The sequence below is a fragment of the Populus nigra genome, chromosome 2 (assembly GCF_951802175.1).
Source record: "Populus nigra chromosome 2, ddPopNigr1.1, whole genome shotgun sequence".
Lineage (NCBI taxonomy): Eukaryota > Viridiplantae > Streptophyta > Magnoliopsida > Malpighiales > Salicaceae > Populus > Populus nigra.
Genome location: NC_084853.1, coordinates 32,671,722 through 32,689,874, shown reverse-complemented (window position 1 = coordinate 32,689,874; position 18,153 = coordinate 32,671,722). Strand labels below are relative to the sequence as shown.

General features: G+C 37.7%; 1 pseudogene; it reads right to left on the bottom strand.

Annotated features, from left to right (window-relative positions):
• Window positions 1-217: 217 nt before the first annotated feature.
• Window positions 218-17,897, bottom strand: LOC133682920 (glucan endo-1,3-beta-glucosidase 7-like; annotated as a pseudogene).
• Window positions 17,898-18,153: the final 256 nt, after the last annotated feature.

Genomic DNA, 18,153 nt, shown 5'->3' with positions numbered 1-18,153 from the left:
ACGCAGTTCCCCCCATTTTCTAGCCAACAACACAGAGCCCCTCCCTTTTGATTTTCTTCTTCCTCAGCCGCTGGACGCAAGCCTCCCTTCTACCCTCTCCATCTCACTTCCTTCTCCCACAGCCAACAGACCCAGCAGCCCCTAGCCATCGCCATTTTTTCCTGCAGAATCAAGGACCACTCATACCGAAGCCTTCCCCCAGCAGGTATTTCCTTCCTCAGCAGCCGGCAACAAGGGACAACTCCGTCTCTTTCAAAACCAAACCGGGGCAGCCCCCTCCCTTTCCTCTGATCTTCAACAACAGCCACAGCAGCTCCCTGTCACAGAAACCAAGCCGGTCGTCCCCACTGACTTCAGCCTCTTCTTCTCTATCAGCGACCGAACCAGGTCCTCCCTCCAGCCGGCCTCCAGTAACAGCGGCCAAAGCAACAGCCACAACAACGCTGCCATCACTAGAGACACAGTAGCTTACGGACTCCGTCTATTCCCTCACCGTCGACCTCAACGACAGACCAGCCACGACATCCCTATCCCCGTGCAGCACCGTTGCCCTCTGCACACTGCACACTGCAGTACCGCCTGATTCGCCACCCGAAGCAGAGGAGAAGAGGATGAAACCCATACCAAACGGACCCGCCTGAAACGAAGAAGGCGAAACCAAGAAAGAAGCAGATATGAAGAAGAAGAAAAAACAGATCTGTGAAGTAAAAAATTTGAAAATGACTGCTTGTGTTTGGTTTTCTGTAGGTGACGGTGGGTGTCACCGCCGGCAGGGAAGGGAAGAGGGGAGGATGCTGTTACAGACCCCCTGTTTCGCTGTTGTGTTTTTGCGGCGGCGCGTGAACCCACGCGCCGCCACTGTTCCTGCGCCACTGTTCCCCGTGCACTGTTCCTGCATATTCTAGCAGTCTTTGGATGTTTTAGGGGCTGTTTTGTAATTTTAGAATTGTTTAATGTAATTTTTGTTTAGTTTTAAGTTTTTGGAATTTGTATTTTGTAAACATGGAAGCAAAAAAAAAGAAAAGAAAAGATACAGTAAAGAAAAAGAAAAGAAAAAAAATACACTGAAAGTGTATGTGTTTGTTTGTATTTTGTTTATGATTGTTTTTTTGTATGATAAAATTCCAAGAATAAAGAAGAATTTAAGATTTTGATTTGATCACGGATAAAGAATTACGAACTTACATGTAAGTCGTATTTCTAAAATTCGATGAAAGAACAGAATTTTTAAAACTTCTTTAACACATCAAGTTCACGAAGCAGCTTACCTCAGGTAGGGTGTGTTAGGGGTGCTAATACCTTCCCTAACCACAATCAGTCCCTTACCCGCGAATCTCTGATAAAACCAGTACCCGGGTTTCCTAGTAGCCTTTAATAAATTACTAGGTGGCGACTCCAACGAACCAATCAAATCAAATGACAATGAAAAATCGCCGTGACGTCGAGCTCTCGGGAGGGTGCGACATATTACATTATAAGATTTTACACCGTTGGATGGATCCATTCGAAAACAATTAGATGATGACAAAATTATCAAAGATTGACATTCCATATTTCTATTCAACAACGTACTAATACTAATAGTTCCTTGATTTTGTTTAAGTGATTGTGGAATCCTTGTCTTGGAATAAATGGAATAAAACGGATTAATATTGGCGTGATCTGACCCATTATCAGAGATCAATCCCAAACTTGATGGATCGTTCCTTTTTCTGCTGATATAGGAAATGCGTGATTTCCCTAAGTGGATTCTTAGGAAATCACGAATCAGACCATTTATACTTACTTCAACAAAATAAACACGAGCCTCTTCGATAAAAGAACTTTTTTTTATCTTGGTTCCAATTCAACACTAAACAAGTATGAACTAATTGAATACTTGTGTTAGAAATTCCCTGAATTGGTTTACCATTTCCATAAAGAATATAATTGACAATTTGAAGTTTTAGATTCTCTTTTTCTTGCAATAAATCCGGCGGAAAAAGTCTTTCTAAATTTATACCGTCCTCTCTTTCATATATGAGTACTGGTCGAACCAAAACAAAAGACTTTTTCTTGATAGGTGTGATCCGTTGGACATAGATCCAATTTTTCATCTTTTTTGACTCCTTATTTTTACTGTTCCTGGTGGTATCAAGATACCACTGTATCGGGATATCTTATCTGTCGCCCTCGGAAAATGGATATCTCCAGAAAAGATTTTAAGTTCCATTTTTTTCTCTCTCTATTCGGATCAACTCCCCTACTCGACTTTTTGTATTTAAAGTGATTTGTGTATCGACTCCAATGATACTATTGTTCCGTACCATTAGGGAAGAAGATTCAGGTAAAATGTACACTTCCTCGGGAATGAAAAAAAAGCGATCTACTTTCATTTGGTATTTTGGTTGAAATTCTTTGACTCCTCGATACTCAACTAAATCCTCTTTTTTGACAATTGAATGCACCCCTATAGCCACATATTTAGTAATTCCTGAACTCTTTCTTCGGTATTGGGGATCGTCAAAATAAGCAAAAATACTATTTCTACAGAAAATGCCATTTATAGGTATTTCAATCAAGATATCGGAATGGGACATTAGTTCTTTTTCTTGAATCGATTGGAATGGGATGATAAATCTATTTTTTCGCCTCTATTTAATTCTTTTCAGTCGGTATGGATGTTGGTGATAGTGGCATTTCAAGTAATTATTTTGATTGCTAAACTGTCCATCGCACAAAACAATAACAACAGTGCTTAAACAATACATAAACTTATAAAATAAATATTTCATGTTACAAAATATATCATCCATAATATATATTACATGAAAAAAATGTTTTACACAGGGATTCATTCTGATAGTTAGTCCGAATTTTCTTCTTCTTCGTCGTTAATTGAATAGTCATCACCTTCATCACAATCTTCAACATGGATATCATCATCTTCATCGACTTTTCTTTCAGGGCCCAGGTTTAGTGAAGACAATGACATAGCATCATTTCTTCTCATTTGATAAACCTTGTATATAATGTACATCAATGAACAGTAAACGAGAATCACATAATGACATGCATACAATAATTTTACAAGTGAGAATGAGTTTGTGATAGTGCTTACATGTGTTCTGAACCATGTGGCAAATTGTTCATCTTGTAATTGAAAGATTTGGGATTCGGTCAGCCGTTAAGTTATTGGACACCAAATATTGTCGATATTCCCTATTTCTGACAAATATCTTCCTCTTACGGCATATTTAGGTGTGGGTCGTCCATGATTGGAGAATATTGACGAGTTCCCACTAGAAGACATTTCACCGCCATCATCATGCCGTTGAACGAGATTGATTCTCGTTCTCAGATGAGGTTCGAAATAGTATGAGATAAATGTTGAGATCTTCTCAACAATATAGGTCTCACATATCGAAAGCCTCAACATGCGCCTTGTTCTTAACCTTTTTCTTAAGATTAAACAAGTACCTGCATTGAATTAATCAAATATTTTCAATGAAGAAAAACAAAGAAAATACTTTTATATATGAATTACATTGCTACTGTAATATCTAACCGTTCAAATAGGTACATCCATCTATACTGGACCGGTCCTCCAACTTTTGCATCGAATGGTAGATGCATAGGGAGATGCTCCATTGAGTCAAAAAATGATAGAGGGAATATCATCTCAAGTTTGCATAGTGTCTTGATGATATTTGTTTTAAACCTCTCAATGTGATCAACATTCAACTTGCTGGAGCATAAATCTCTAAAGAAATGACTGACCTCCATTGAGTGCATCCCATATCCTCTTTGGCAACAAATCATGAAAAGCTAATGGGATGAGTGATATTCGTTTCAAACCTCTCAATGTGATCAACATTCAACTTGCTAGAGCATAAATCTCTAAAAAAATGACTGATCTCCGTAACCGTAAGTGCATCCCATATCCTCTTTGGCAACAAATCACGAAAAGCTAATGGGATGAGTGTTTGCATAAACACGTGCTAGTCATGACTCTTCATTCCATACAATCTGCATTCCTTTATATTAACCAGCTTTGATATGTTCGAGGCATATCCATCTGAAAAACGCAGACTCTTAAGCCATTTGTAGACTAGTAGTTGTGCATTTTTCTCTAACACGAAACTTGCTCTTGGTTTTGCAACTCGTGACTCATCACAAACCAACTCCATATTTTGACGGTTACAGAACAAAGCTACATCCAATCTAGCCTTGATGTTGTCCTTTGTCTTCCCCTTCACATCCATGACGGTGTTGAAAATGTTCTCAAACACGTTCTTTTCAATGTGCATCACGTCAAAGTTATGGCAGAGAAAATTGTTCTTCTAATAAGGAAGCTCCTAACATATACTTTGCTTTACCTAATTATGGGTCAAACCAAAACCAAGGAACTTCTGCTTACCTGATTGGAGACCAAACGCAATGTCAATGTACTCTGATACACCATCATGCAATTCTTCACTAGAAAGACGCGGGGGTGCAACATCCTTTTCAACTCTGCCAATAAAGAAATCTTTTCTATTTTTTCTGTACCTGTGATTATGTGGCAAGAAATGACGGTGACAGTCAAAAAAAGAAGCTTTACCTCCGTTTGTTAGCGTGAATGCCTTGTTGTTTTCCATGCAGTATGGACATGCTAGCTTTCCATACGTGCTCCAACTAGAAACCATTCCATAAGTTGGGAAATCATTGATAGTCCACATCAAAGCCGCTCTCATAAGAAAATTCTATTTCCTCGAGATGTCATAAGTCAAAGCTCTAGAGAACCACAACTGTGTCAACTCATCAATCAACAGACAAAGACAAACATCTATATTCTGCCCCAGGCTACTTGAACCTGGTATGACCATAAATAAAAACATGAACTTCAGCCTCATACACATCCCCGATGGCAAGTTATAAACCGTTAGTATGATCGGCCAACAAGAATAAGGAGTAGCAAATGACCCGAATGGGTTGAATCCGTCTGTACACAATCTAAGATGCACATTCCTTGATTCAGCTGAAATGTGTGGATGCACACTATTAAAGTGTTTCCATGCTTCGCCGTTAGAAGGATGCACCTTCACTCCATCAACCGCATCATGTGATTGGTGCCATGTCATGTGCTCAGTAGTTCTTGGTGACATGAATAACCTCTGCAACCTAAATGTGATTGGGAAGTATCAAAGTTTTTTATATGCCACTAGAGTTTTTCCCCTACTAGTTTTGGGTTTGTAACGGGAATGCCCGCATGTCATGCACTCGGTCATCTCAGCATTTTCAAGGTAGTGTAACATGCAGAAGTTAGGGCACATGTCAATTTTCTGGTATCCTAAACCGAGGGGTTTCATCATGGACTTTGTAGCATAGAAGTTTTCTTTCAGCCTGTTCCCTTCAGGTAAAATGCTTCTAGCCCATTCATTAACCTTGTCATACCCGGCCTCACTCAACCCATGATCTGACTTGATGGTGAACACTTGTGCTACGACCGATAATTTATTGTTGTCCGTGCAGCCATCCCATAATGGTTCGTCAGAATCTTTCAACAAATCAAAAAACCTAGTTGCATCTGCATTAGGTTCTTCTTCTATAATTGGACATTGACTGACATTACCTTGATTCATTCTCATTGCATCCATAACCATATTCCTGAAGGATTAGTGTTGTCATTTTTCGCTTCATGCACGTTGCTAGCACTAATGAAATATGCTTATTTTAATAATGTGTTGAATTCAATATTTTATCTACATTACAAAAAATACACCAAAAAAAAAAACATAACAAAAAAAAGCAAAAAAAAAACCCTTAAAGTAAAATAAAATAGAAGAAACACATACCTTTTAAACTGATGAAGATTCACAAGAAAACTTGCTAGAGATTGCAGGTGAAAGCTTTGAAGAATGGAGAGGAAAAGAATCGAAATTTAAGGTGAAAAACTGAGGAGAAGAAAAAATGAACTGAAGGGGCGGTCGCTAGAACTTATATGGCAGTTTTACCGACAGATTCACTGACGGATATAAAATTAATTATTATTTTAATTTATTCCGTCGGTGAAGTGTCAAAAATCTGTTGGTTATTTTTGAATTTCACACCAAAATTTTTAATGACCCTCCATATTTTTCGTGGTCCGTCGGTAATTTTGTCGGCAAGATGATGCGGTCAGAGATACATTTAATGCACAACCCTTTGGAATTCAAGCAGTCCATCGGTAATGTTGTCGATAAAATTGACCCGCCAACAACTTACCGACGGACTTAATTCGTTGGTATGAACGTCGGTGATTGTGGCATTTCATGTAATTGTTTTCAAACACTCTATGAAATGTCGACGGACGTAATCCGTCGGTATGGACGTTGGTGATTGTGGCATTTCAAGTAATTACTTTTGAACTCTCTGTGAAATGTCGACGGGCGTAATCCATTGGTATGGATGTCGGTGATTGTGGCATTTCAAGTAATTGTTTTCGAACTCTCTGTGAATTCCCGACAAACTTAATCCATCGGTATAGACGTCGGTGATTGTGGCATTTCAAGTAACTATTTTTCGAACTCTTTGTGAAATGCCGACAGACTTAATCCGTCGGTATAGACATTGGTGATTGTGACATTTCAAGTAATTATTTTATGTTACAAAATATATCATCCATGATTTATAATTATTTCAAGTAATTATTTCGTGATTGTGGCATTTCAAGTAATAAATATTTCGTGTTACAAAATATATTATCCATAATCTAAATTACATGAAAAAAATGGTTTTATACAAGGCTTCATTTTGATTGTTAGTCAGAATTTTCTTCTTCTTCGTCATTAATTGAATTGTCATCACCTTCATCACAATCTTCAATATAGATATCATCTTCTTCATCGACATTTGCTTGTCCGCTAGAGCTGAAAACAACATTCAACTCCTCTATGTCAACATCAACAAGACTATCATCAAAAACACAAAAATTTGAATTATCTTCCAATTCAATCAAAGGAGCAACTCAATATGGTTTAACCAACTCACTAACTTGAAAGACTTCATCTCGCACACTTGTGTCTTTGTTCTCATCCTGAACAACCTCGAACACGACCCCGAGGTTCGTTTTTAAAATGGACAACCAATCCACTCTTGATCGATCCTTTCTAAATGAAGGGGTGTATGTGTAATAAACTTGTTGACATTGCTTTGCGAAAACAAAGACATCGTTTATGTTGTGGAGTCTAGCTTTTGAGTTGATTTTGACTAGACCATAATGCGGATCAACTCTGATTCCTCTATCAGTCGTGTCATACCAATAGCATTTGAATAAAAACACTCTATTCTGCTCGTTATGATATTGCAGTTCGACGACCTCTTCTAATCCACCATAGTAGTCAACTTCTAATTCACTACTAGTGGACCCCTTAACACAAACACCGTTGTTGTATGTCTTTCCTCTTTGCCCGTATTCTTCAGTATGAAAAACATATCCATTGACAAAATACCCGTTGTAGCACTTGCATTTTCTTTCAGGTCCCAGGCTTAGTGAAGACAATGACTTAGGCGCACTCCTTCCCATTTGATAAACCTTGTATGTAATGTACATCAATAAATAGTAAATGAACGAGAATCTTGTAATGACATGCATACGTATAGTAATTTTGCAAGTTAGAATGAGTTTGTGATAGTGCTTACATGTGTTCTGAACCACGTGGCAAATTGTTCATCTTATAATTGAAAGATCTGGAATTCGGTCAGCTATGAGTTATTGGAGAATAATATTGTCGATGTTGCCTGCAAGTGATAATGAGTGTATGATATTACAATATATAATTAATAGTATATTACTCACAAAGTTTAATTAGTATTACACATATATAAACTTACTGAATAAAAGGTCTCAGCTCATCACAGTTAAATAGAACATAGTTGTGTGCTTGTTTGAACTCTATTTCCAACAAATATCTTCCTCTTACGGCATTTTTAGGTATGGGTCGTCCAATATTGGAGAATTTTGACAAGTTCCCACTGGAAGGCACTTCACTGCCATCATCATGTCGTGGAACGCGATTGATTCTCGTTCTCAGATGAGGTTCGAAATAGTACGAGATAAATGTTGAGATCTCCTCAACAATATAGGCCTCACATATCGAAGCTTCAACATGCGCCTTGTTCTTAACCTTTTTCTTAAGATTAAACAATTACTTGCATTGAATTAATCATGTATTTTCAATTAAGAAAAACATAGAAAATACTTTTATATATGAATTAAATTGCAACTATAATATCTAACCGTTCGAATGGGTACATCCATCTATATTGGATTGGTCCTCCAGCTTTTGCCTCGAACAGTAGATGTATAGGGAGATTCTCCATTGAGTCAAAAAATGATGAAGGGAATATCATCTCAAATTTGCATAGTGTCTCGACAATATTTGTTTGAAGCCTCTCAATGTGATCAACATTCAACTTGCTGGAGCATATATCTCTGAAGAAATGACTGATCTCCGTGAGTGCATCCCATATTCCCTTTGGGAACAAATCACGAAAAGCTAATGGGATGAGTGTTTGTATAAACATGTGGCAGTCATGACTCTTCATTCCATACAATCTGTAGTCTTATATATTAACCAGCCTTGATATGTTCGATGCATGTCCATCCGGAAAACGCAGACTCTTAAGCCATTTGTAGACTAGTAGTTGTGCGTTTTTCTTTAACACGAAGCTTGCTCTTGGTTTTACGACCCGTGACTCATCATAAACCAACTCCATATTTTTACGGTTATAGTATAAAGCTATATCCAATCTAGCCTTGATGTTGTCCTTTGTCTTCCTCTTCACATCCATGACGGTGTTGAAAATGTTCTCAAACATGTTCTTTTCGATGTGTATGACGTCAAGGTTATGGCGGAGCAAATTGGTCTTCCAATAAGGAAGCTCCCAAAAGATACTTCCCTTTATCCAATTATGGGTCAAACCAAAACCAGGAAATTTTTGTTTACCTGATTGAAGGCCAAACACAATATCACCATACTTTGATACAACATCATGCAATTCTTCACCAGAAAGACGCGGGGATGCAACATCTTTTTCAACTTTGCCAACAAAGAAATCTTTTCTGTTCTTTTTGTACCTGTGATTAAGTGGCAAGAAGCGACGATGACAGTAAAAAAAAGAAGCTTTACCTCCGTTTGCTAGCGTGAATGCCTTGTTGTTTTCCATACAGTATGGACATGCGAGTTTCCCATGCGTGCTCCAACCAGAAAGCATTCCATAAGCTGGAAAATATTGATAGTCCACATCAAAGCCGCTCTTATAAGAAAATTTTGTTTCCTCGATATATCATAAGTCAGAGCTCCAGAGGACCACAACTGCATCAACTCATCAATCAACGGTCGAAGACAAACATCTATATTCCATCCTGGGCTTGTTGGACCGGGTATGATAGTAGATAAAAACATGAATTTCGGCCTCATACACATTACCGGTGGCAAGTTATAAACTGTGAGTATGACCGGCCAACAAGAATAAGGAGTAGCAAATGACCCAAATAGGTTGAATCTGTCTGTACACAACCCAAGACTCACCTTTCTTGATTCAGCTGAAAAGTGAGGATGCACACTGTTAAAGAGTTTCCACGCTTCGCCGTCAGAAGGATGCACCATCACTCCATCAACCGCATCATGTGATTGGTGCCATGTCATGTGCTCAACAGTCCTTGGTGACATGAATAACCTCTGTAGTCTAGGTGTGATCGGGAAGTATCTAAATTTTTTATATGCCATTAGAGTCTTTCCCCTGGCAGTTCTAGGTTTTTAACGTGCATACTAACACTGATAATTCTCCATAAACCCTTTGTGTAGAAGATGCATCATTACAACATCTGGATGCAGATATTTTTTATTTTGACACTTCCTGCATGGACACCTAAAACCGCCTCCAGTAAAATTTCTGGGAATAGATGTTGCAAAATTAATAAAACCCTGAACCCCATTACAATAATCAATCCCCTGAAATCTTTGGGATGAATCTTGATACATCCATGAACGATCATCCATGACTTATATCGAACCTCTATAAAATTATGATGACATCATGTATTAATTAACTAAGTTAGGTAAATAAACTTGTAAAAATATTACTTTACCACTCCAACAAACCAATCACAACTTCTCATAAATATTAAATATTCATTATCATTTATCAACGTCCATACAAATTAATATATATAAATTTACAGAAATTACCACTCCGCAATACCATTGATAAAACTTTAAACGGACCCATTAAGAAAGCTATTAATTATTTCAAACCAGAACATGTAATTCGGTAGTTCCATAAATTTTTAACAATTTACAAACAAATACAATCTTACAAAATCTAAAACAAACCATAACAGGTATAGAATTATACATTCATATACTACAAGTTTGTTTGAGAAATAACAATAAAACATGTACATCTACTAACAAAATACAATAAAACAATAAAATTGACATTTAATTAAATGTTAAAATTTAAAAAGATAGAATTACTTACAAAAATTGATAAAATCCGTCGGTAAATCAGAACACGGATGTTGTGACCACAAAACTTCAAAAAATATAACTTGTTGTGCTGAGATGAGGGAGATTTTTTTTTGGAGGGGAGGGGGGCTGGTTGTTTGCAAATGGGGAGAGTTGGGATTAGGAAGAAGAAGGAGAAATAGGGGAGGAGAGGGTCGGCAGAGAGGACATATATTAACTTTTTTCGACGGTTTCACCGACACGAATCTACTATTTCAAATCCGTCGGTGATTCCATTGGCATTTTAAACGGTGAACCAGTCATGTCACTATACGGGCTGTCGTTTTAAATCCATCGGTAACATAACCCCGCCAAAACCTCCACATCAGCGACCCGCCTTTTTTTTAAATTCAAAAACTTTTCCGTCCGTAATTCAGTCGATAACTACCGACGGAAAGTGTTCGTCGATAGTTACCGATTGAATTACAGATGGAAAAGTTTCCTTCGGTAATTTCGACCTCAAATTACCGACATAAATATTCCGTCAGTAAATCCGTTGCTATTTAGCAAATTTCTAGCAGTGGGTAATGGCAACCTCAAATTACCGATAGAATTATTCTGTCGGCAATTTCGTTGGTATTAAGTGAATTTCTTGTAGGGTAAGAGATGCTATTATGTTCGGTTCAAAGCAAGCCCTGCCTAGTTGGATCGGATCACGGTCAATCCCTCATCCATAAGCAAAATCCAGATTAGCCTGCAATTGTGCATCTGATACACCAGACTTGGGCACACACCATGTTGCTTTGTTTGTTCGGCTTTGGAGATGGTGTTGCTGGAGTTTTTGGTTTAGTCGGAGTCTTAAAGCATAATAGATCAAATTAATAAAACTTCATAAACTACTGTTACGACGGAGATGAACCGAAAGAAACAGTGGCAACAAGGAAGGCCACTTGGTCACAATTCATCAAAAGAAACAGTGGCAACGGAGATAGGAATTATGAAAGAAGCATCATGTAAAAATATTCACAATTCCACCAATGAAATCTATCAAAATTGAGGTTTCTGATACTCGTAAGGATCACATTTCTACCAAATGAGCCAGTTGGTCACAATGCTGAATGTGGCATTACCTTTCCTCATCCCATTGGATTGGGAACTGAGCACACTATAAAAGTGTAAATCGAGTACAAATATCCTCTTAAATGATTTTTCAATTATTTTTCAATTTACTTATAAACAATAGATTCGACAGAGAAACTTATAAAATAGAGAGAAAAACCTTAACCCATCTTCATCATCTCTTTACAACTTCTTATTCTATGTTTGTAAGTCATAAAAAAAAAAGGTAAATCAAAGAAAGTCCCATAAACCCATACAACAAATCTAAATTGAAAATCCTAATTAAATATACTTTGTTGCTACCGTTGCTAATGTTGATAGTGCTCGTGCAATTACACGTGCAATTGCACGTGCTTGTGCTCGTGCTCATGCTCATGCTATTGTTATTATTGCTGGTGCTGGTGGCTGCTCTTATTAGTGGTTGTGATGCTGCTGCTAATGACTCGATCTGTTTCAATAAATTAAATGGGTTTTTGCACGTGCAAGAATATTTTGGATTTATTTGTCTAAAAATGATGATTCCATGTATTTCAAATATTGTTGATAAAGATGTTTGATTAAAAAATTTAATATTTCTTTTTTCCTTTTTTTTTTATCATTATTAATAGAGGCACAGAGATCGATTAAAAAGATGTTATGGGCTATTTCTTTTTGTTAATTTCCTAACAGATGAAGCCTATTCCAAAAATCATAATGTTTAGGATAGAAAATCAGGATTTTTTTTATTCAGAAGTTAGGTTTAAGGGGTTTTTTTTTAGTACAATTTGGCCTTTTTCTTTCCTGAAAAGGAACTGTCCATTCTGTTAACAAACAAAATGCGTAGTGATGTTTTTAAAACCCATCTTCCCAACCAAACACAGAAATTTAAATGCCAAATCAAAGGAAAGCTCAGGAATAGAACACTTGGCTGTTGAAAACTCGAAATACCAATGAAATGCACGTAAATTTTGTTCTTACCTGGCTACTTGTAGAGAGTCCAACATCATAAACCATTGTGAGATCAGTCTTGAAAAGTCCAAATGATCGCTCAGAACCAGGTCCAGGTTTCAAGTCTTCGTCATAAAGAGCAAAGAGGTATGTATCCACTGATTTTCCTGGCTTGAGTGGAGTGCCCACCATCGATCGAAGGTGTGCAATCAAATTGCCATTGTAAGCCTTGGCATTCTCAATGCTTGGCCCTACGTGGTTGTCATCTCCTTTAAATGGCCATCCAGTCTCAGCCACCACAATCTCAACATTCTTAAATCCCATAGAATTCAGTGCAGAATAAACTGCATCCACCTGCAATCGATTAAACCACTTGTCAGTAGCATTTTTATTCGATCATCTATTGATACAAAATTTTCGCATTTGCAATTTGATTTACTCTCACCTGAGCATCGAACATGTTCATGTACTTGATCTTAGTGTTTCCATCCGTTCGTCCTGCATTCGGCCGGGAAAGGCAAAAAGCAAGAGTCTCAGGCCTTGTATCGCTTCTGTAGGCATAGTAAGGGTAGGGATTGATTGCGAAAGGCGAACCATTCGCACTATTAAACTCCAACAAGCCCTTCATCAGATCTCCATAACTTGGATCAAAGCTTCCAGAAGAAGGTGGCTCAGACTGCTTAAGCACTCCCATCGAATGAACTGTGGAGACCTTAATTTTACCCCCGAGCGATGCATCATTTAGAGCATTCTGTACATTTTGCATTGCTGGTAAGAGCTTGTACAGGAGATTCTGGTCATTGGAAGTCATGACCTCGTTGTCAACAGTGATGAGAGGCTAGTCCTGGAATGTCACCATTTGCAGTGCCGACAACAATTCCAATTCCGGTGTTGGCTAAGGCTTTGATTATGGCGGGATCCGATCCATATAATCGGACCTTTTGGATTGAAGTGGATTGAAGAAGCTTTGCGGTGGATGATGGTGGTGGAAGGTTGTCCGCAACTTGGCCATAGTTTATACCGATGAATGATTGCGAGCCTGCACAAAAAGCAGCAAAATTTAAAGCAGATGATCAAACATCAATTTTTAAACGACAAAACAGAACACCAACATATTTTTTGTTTTCATAGACTGAAAAGAAGACAGCTCAGTTAAGGTAAATTCTTTAGAAATGGAAGGAGGTAATTAAAATAAAAGGAGACGCAAACTTTCTTGTGATTTTTACAGTCTGTAAGGAGGAAAGGAGTAGGAAAACAACAGTATAAGGAAGCACCACCATGGCTCAGGAGGAGCGGTTTCTATTCTGCATTTTTCGAAACTGGAGTGGGCATTAAATATAGAAGATGCTACAAGTCGAGGGCAGAAGCGTAATGATGACTTCGGATATATTCTTATTATAGAATATGGGTGGTGAAACTTCAAGTAGAAACCAATTAGTATATCCTAGTTAAATTTATATAAACTAATTCTTTAACGGTGTTTTAGTAAGGCCCTTAACATTATGTTTTAGGACTTAAATTTTTTATTTATTTCATGTGATGTTTTTGAGTTGATGAGATAAAGTTGATCTCTTAAATTTATATATTCTTGGAAGCAAAGTTGATGAGATAAAGTTTTAATTTAGAGCATAAAAACATATTTAAAAGAAAAAATACCAAACATAAAAAAATAGCATGGCTTTTCTAGAATTCGTAAGAAAATGTTCTTTTGCCTCTTATCGCGTATTAATTTAGTCAAACCGAACTGATTAATTATTCTCTTCATTAATTTTTTTTTTATTGCCTTGGTTAATCATATATATTCGAATGTAATAGATAACTATGTTTTCAACCATTTTTAAAGTGAATTTGCAGTTGTTTTTTTCTTTTTCTTAGGACCATTGACCTGCCTTTTGGTTATTATGTGGAAAACAAGAGGGAAAGGCAGAGAACTGAAATCGATTGGAAAGTTATGGTGCGACGACTAACACTTCAAAGCTAGCTTGTTAACGTATAGTTCCTCCAGCCCTAACAACTAACACTAAGCATTGTCACAACCATTGCATCTGCTTATAGATTCTTTGAAGACAAGTTCTCCTTCTAAGTTTCAAAGCTTCTTTGTAGAAATAAACGTACAATTTTCCTTTTATCCGAACCTACTAATACGTGGGCACACCGTAGATGACGTTGAAATCCTGTATGTAGATCGTTAGGGGCCAAGTTCATGTTGAAAAGAAGTATTGCAAACTGAAAAGCATTCTCCACCCTTCAATCCTGCAAGTGAAACGGAGAATTAGACGAGAAGGTTTCCTCTTTTTTGAGACTCGCAAAGTGTTAATGGTGTGCAATCCATATATCAAATTGCTATGTAAACTTCTGAAAATTTGTTTGAGCTTTGATTTGTATACACTAAACAACAACAAGGGAAATCATCTATTTATTAGCACAAATTGCTATGCTGAGCTTCGAGTTTTTTTTTGGTACTTCATTGTTCAATATATTTATTTGATTCATATGATAATAATTTTGTGTTGTAGCGTACTTAGTTAGCACACGTTTCTAAATCTAGAAGTCGCGGTTTATTTCAACGTCATCTATGTTGTGCCTACGTACTAGTAGGTTCAGATAAAAGAAAATTGTGCATGTTTATTTCTACAGAGAAGCTTTGAAACTTGGAAGGAGAACTTGTCTTCAAAGAATTTATAAGCAGATGCAACGGTTGTGACAATGCCTAGTGTTAGTTGTTAGGGCTGGAGGAACTATACGTTAACAAGCTAGCTTTGGAGTGTTTGTCGTCGCCCCATAACTTTCCAAGGACTTGGATCGCTTTAGTTCTTAGCCTTTCCCTCTTGTTTTCCCCCATAACTGCAAATTATTATATATAAAACTAAATCATGCGAGGAAAGTTCTATTTATAAAGACTAATTGTACCGTGAATTGGAACAGTGTTAGTAAAAGTCATGTTCATCAAGATTCATGGCACTGTGGATTAAAGCAGTATAATAACAGAGTTGTCCTTGTCACATAGAGGTGCAAAGACTATAGGGGGAGGGTGGGCCGGGTTGTCTTTTCATTGAGATACATTTGATATTAAAAAAATAGTTAAAAAAACGATTAGTGTAAATTTTGATAGGGCATAATAGAACTACAGACCTGATTGTAGACACTTGGTGCTAGGCAATCATGTCCTGCCACATATGGTGGACTAAGCAGTAAAAGTTTTTATGTCCTGCCACATATGGTGGACTAAGCAGTAAAAGTTTTTATGGTTTCATTAATCACCTGCAACAAGGCTATATATATTTTATTGTTGTTTGCATTGATCAAATCAGACTATCTTGCTGCATAACCTCAAGCATTACTCAATTGTAAGAAACTTGACCCACTAATTTCACAAATACATGGAGGATAGGTCGTTCTAGCAAAAAAAATACTGTATGAACATTTCTTTGCAAGCTTACACGCACACACACTGAATCTCCTTAATTTACTAGTAAAAAGATGATGGCTTCACCGCTTTAAGTGAGAAAGAGAATGGCATAAAGCACCCATCACCTCCAAAAGGCTCTGTAGAGAGTCCAACATCATAAACCATGGTGAGATCAGTCTTGAAAAGTCGAAACGATCGCTCAGAACCAGGTCCAGGTTTCAAGTCTTCGTCATAAAGAGCAAAGGTGTGCAATCAAATTGCCATTGTAAGCCTTGACATTCTCAATGCTTGGCCCTACGTCATTGTCATCTCCTTTAAATGGCCATCCAGTCTCAGCCACCACATAATCTCAACATTCTTAAATCCCATAGAATTCAGTGCAGAACAAACTGTATCCACCTGGAATTGATTAAACTACTTGTCAATAGCATTTTTATTAGATCATCTATTGATACAAAAATTTCGCACTTGCAATTTGATTTACTCTCACCTGAACGAGTAATAAAGGAAAATTGTGCAACAGAACGCAAATTGGATTAAATCAAATTACTCTGTTGATAATAAAGGAAAATTTGATTTATTCTGTTGCACAATATTATAAAATGTACTTATATAGGAAATATTGTATACAGGAAATATTGTAGATATACTCTTGTGTGGTAACCTCCACCATTGCTATTGTATACTACCTTACACATATATATAGAAAGGGTTGGCTAACCATTAGGTTAAGCCTCCTAATTATTCTCAACTTGGTATCAGAGCTTTCTGCAGTCAAAACTCTTTTCTCCCTCCCTCCCTTTGCAGCCAGCCCTCTCTCTACTTTTCCTACATCGATTCTACTATTGCCGCCGACTTCTCTCTCTCCACTGGTGGTGCAGCACAGCCGGCCAGCCATCCCCAAGCTATCATTCCTTTATCAAACACCCACCAAGTTGTTTCGTTGAAAATTACAAACACAAATTATCTCTATTGGCGAATGCAGATGAAGCCATATCTCCTTGGTCAAAGTGTTTTTCACTTCGTTGACGGCTTAGTGCCTTGTCCTCCATCTCATATTTTTTATAGTTATGCTAGTTCTTCCTCTACCATTAGCCCATCTTTTCTTCATTGGAAGCAACAAGATCAACTTATTTTAAGTACTTTACTCTCCTCTCTCTCCGTAGATGTGTTGCATCTCGTGATAGGTTGTTCTACCTCGCATTGTGTTTAGCGCACTCTTGACTCTCCATCTAATTCTCGCATCATGCAACTCCATGGCTCCTTTCAAGACCTTTGGCAAGGTGACTTATCGGTTAGTATATACATGAAGCAAGCTAGATCGTTATTTGACGAATTGGCTGCTGCTGGTCACCCAATGTCTTTTGAAGACTTCAATCTCTATATGTTTCGTGGCCTTCATGGCGAGTTCAAAGACTTGGTAACGTGTCTCATAACCAAGGCAAAACCGCTATTATATGCTGATCTTTACAGCCACCTTCTTACCCATGAATTTCTGCACAAGAACTCTTTCCATTCCATGAATGCCACTCCCTCTGCTGTCTTCTTCTTCTCTGCCGCAACAGCCACCACTGCTGCCAACACCACAATTTTCTGCTCACCATGCTATGTCTCATCACAACCCCAACTTCAGCTACAACAGTTACCCTCCCCAGAACAGGGGCCAATCTGTTGCAGATTGGCGGCCAAACCACTAGTAGCAGACCAGGCACAACTCCATCACTGGGCAGTGGTCTAGATAGCAGCATGTACCCTGCCAATTATGCTCCAATTTCGGTCACATAGCTCCCCATTGTTCCTAGTTTCGCAGTAGCACTCAACAACCTTCTACTCACCTTGTTGTTGGGAATGTTTCTGTTGTGACTTGGTTCCCCGACACCGGCATAAATCAACACGTCACACTTGATCTTGGAACTCTAACCAATTTTGTACCCTATCTTGGTAATGATTATTTGCATGTTGGTGACGGTAACGGCCTTGACATATCCCATATTGGACATACTACATTACATTCCCCAAAACACATGTTTACATTATCTAATGCATTTGTGTGTGTTATGCTGGGATTTGATTAAAGATTATGTGTTGGAATTGATGATTTCAATGTGTGTGTTCTGCTGAGATTTGATGAAAGATTATGTGCTGGAATTCATTATTGCATGTGTGTCTTCTGCTGGACTTTTGTGACAAATTATGTGTTGGAATTGATTATTGCATGTGTGTGTGTGTGTTCATGCAAAAATCATG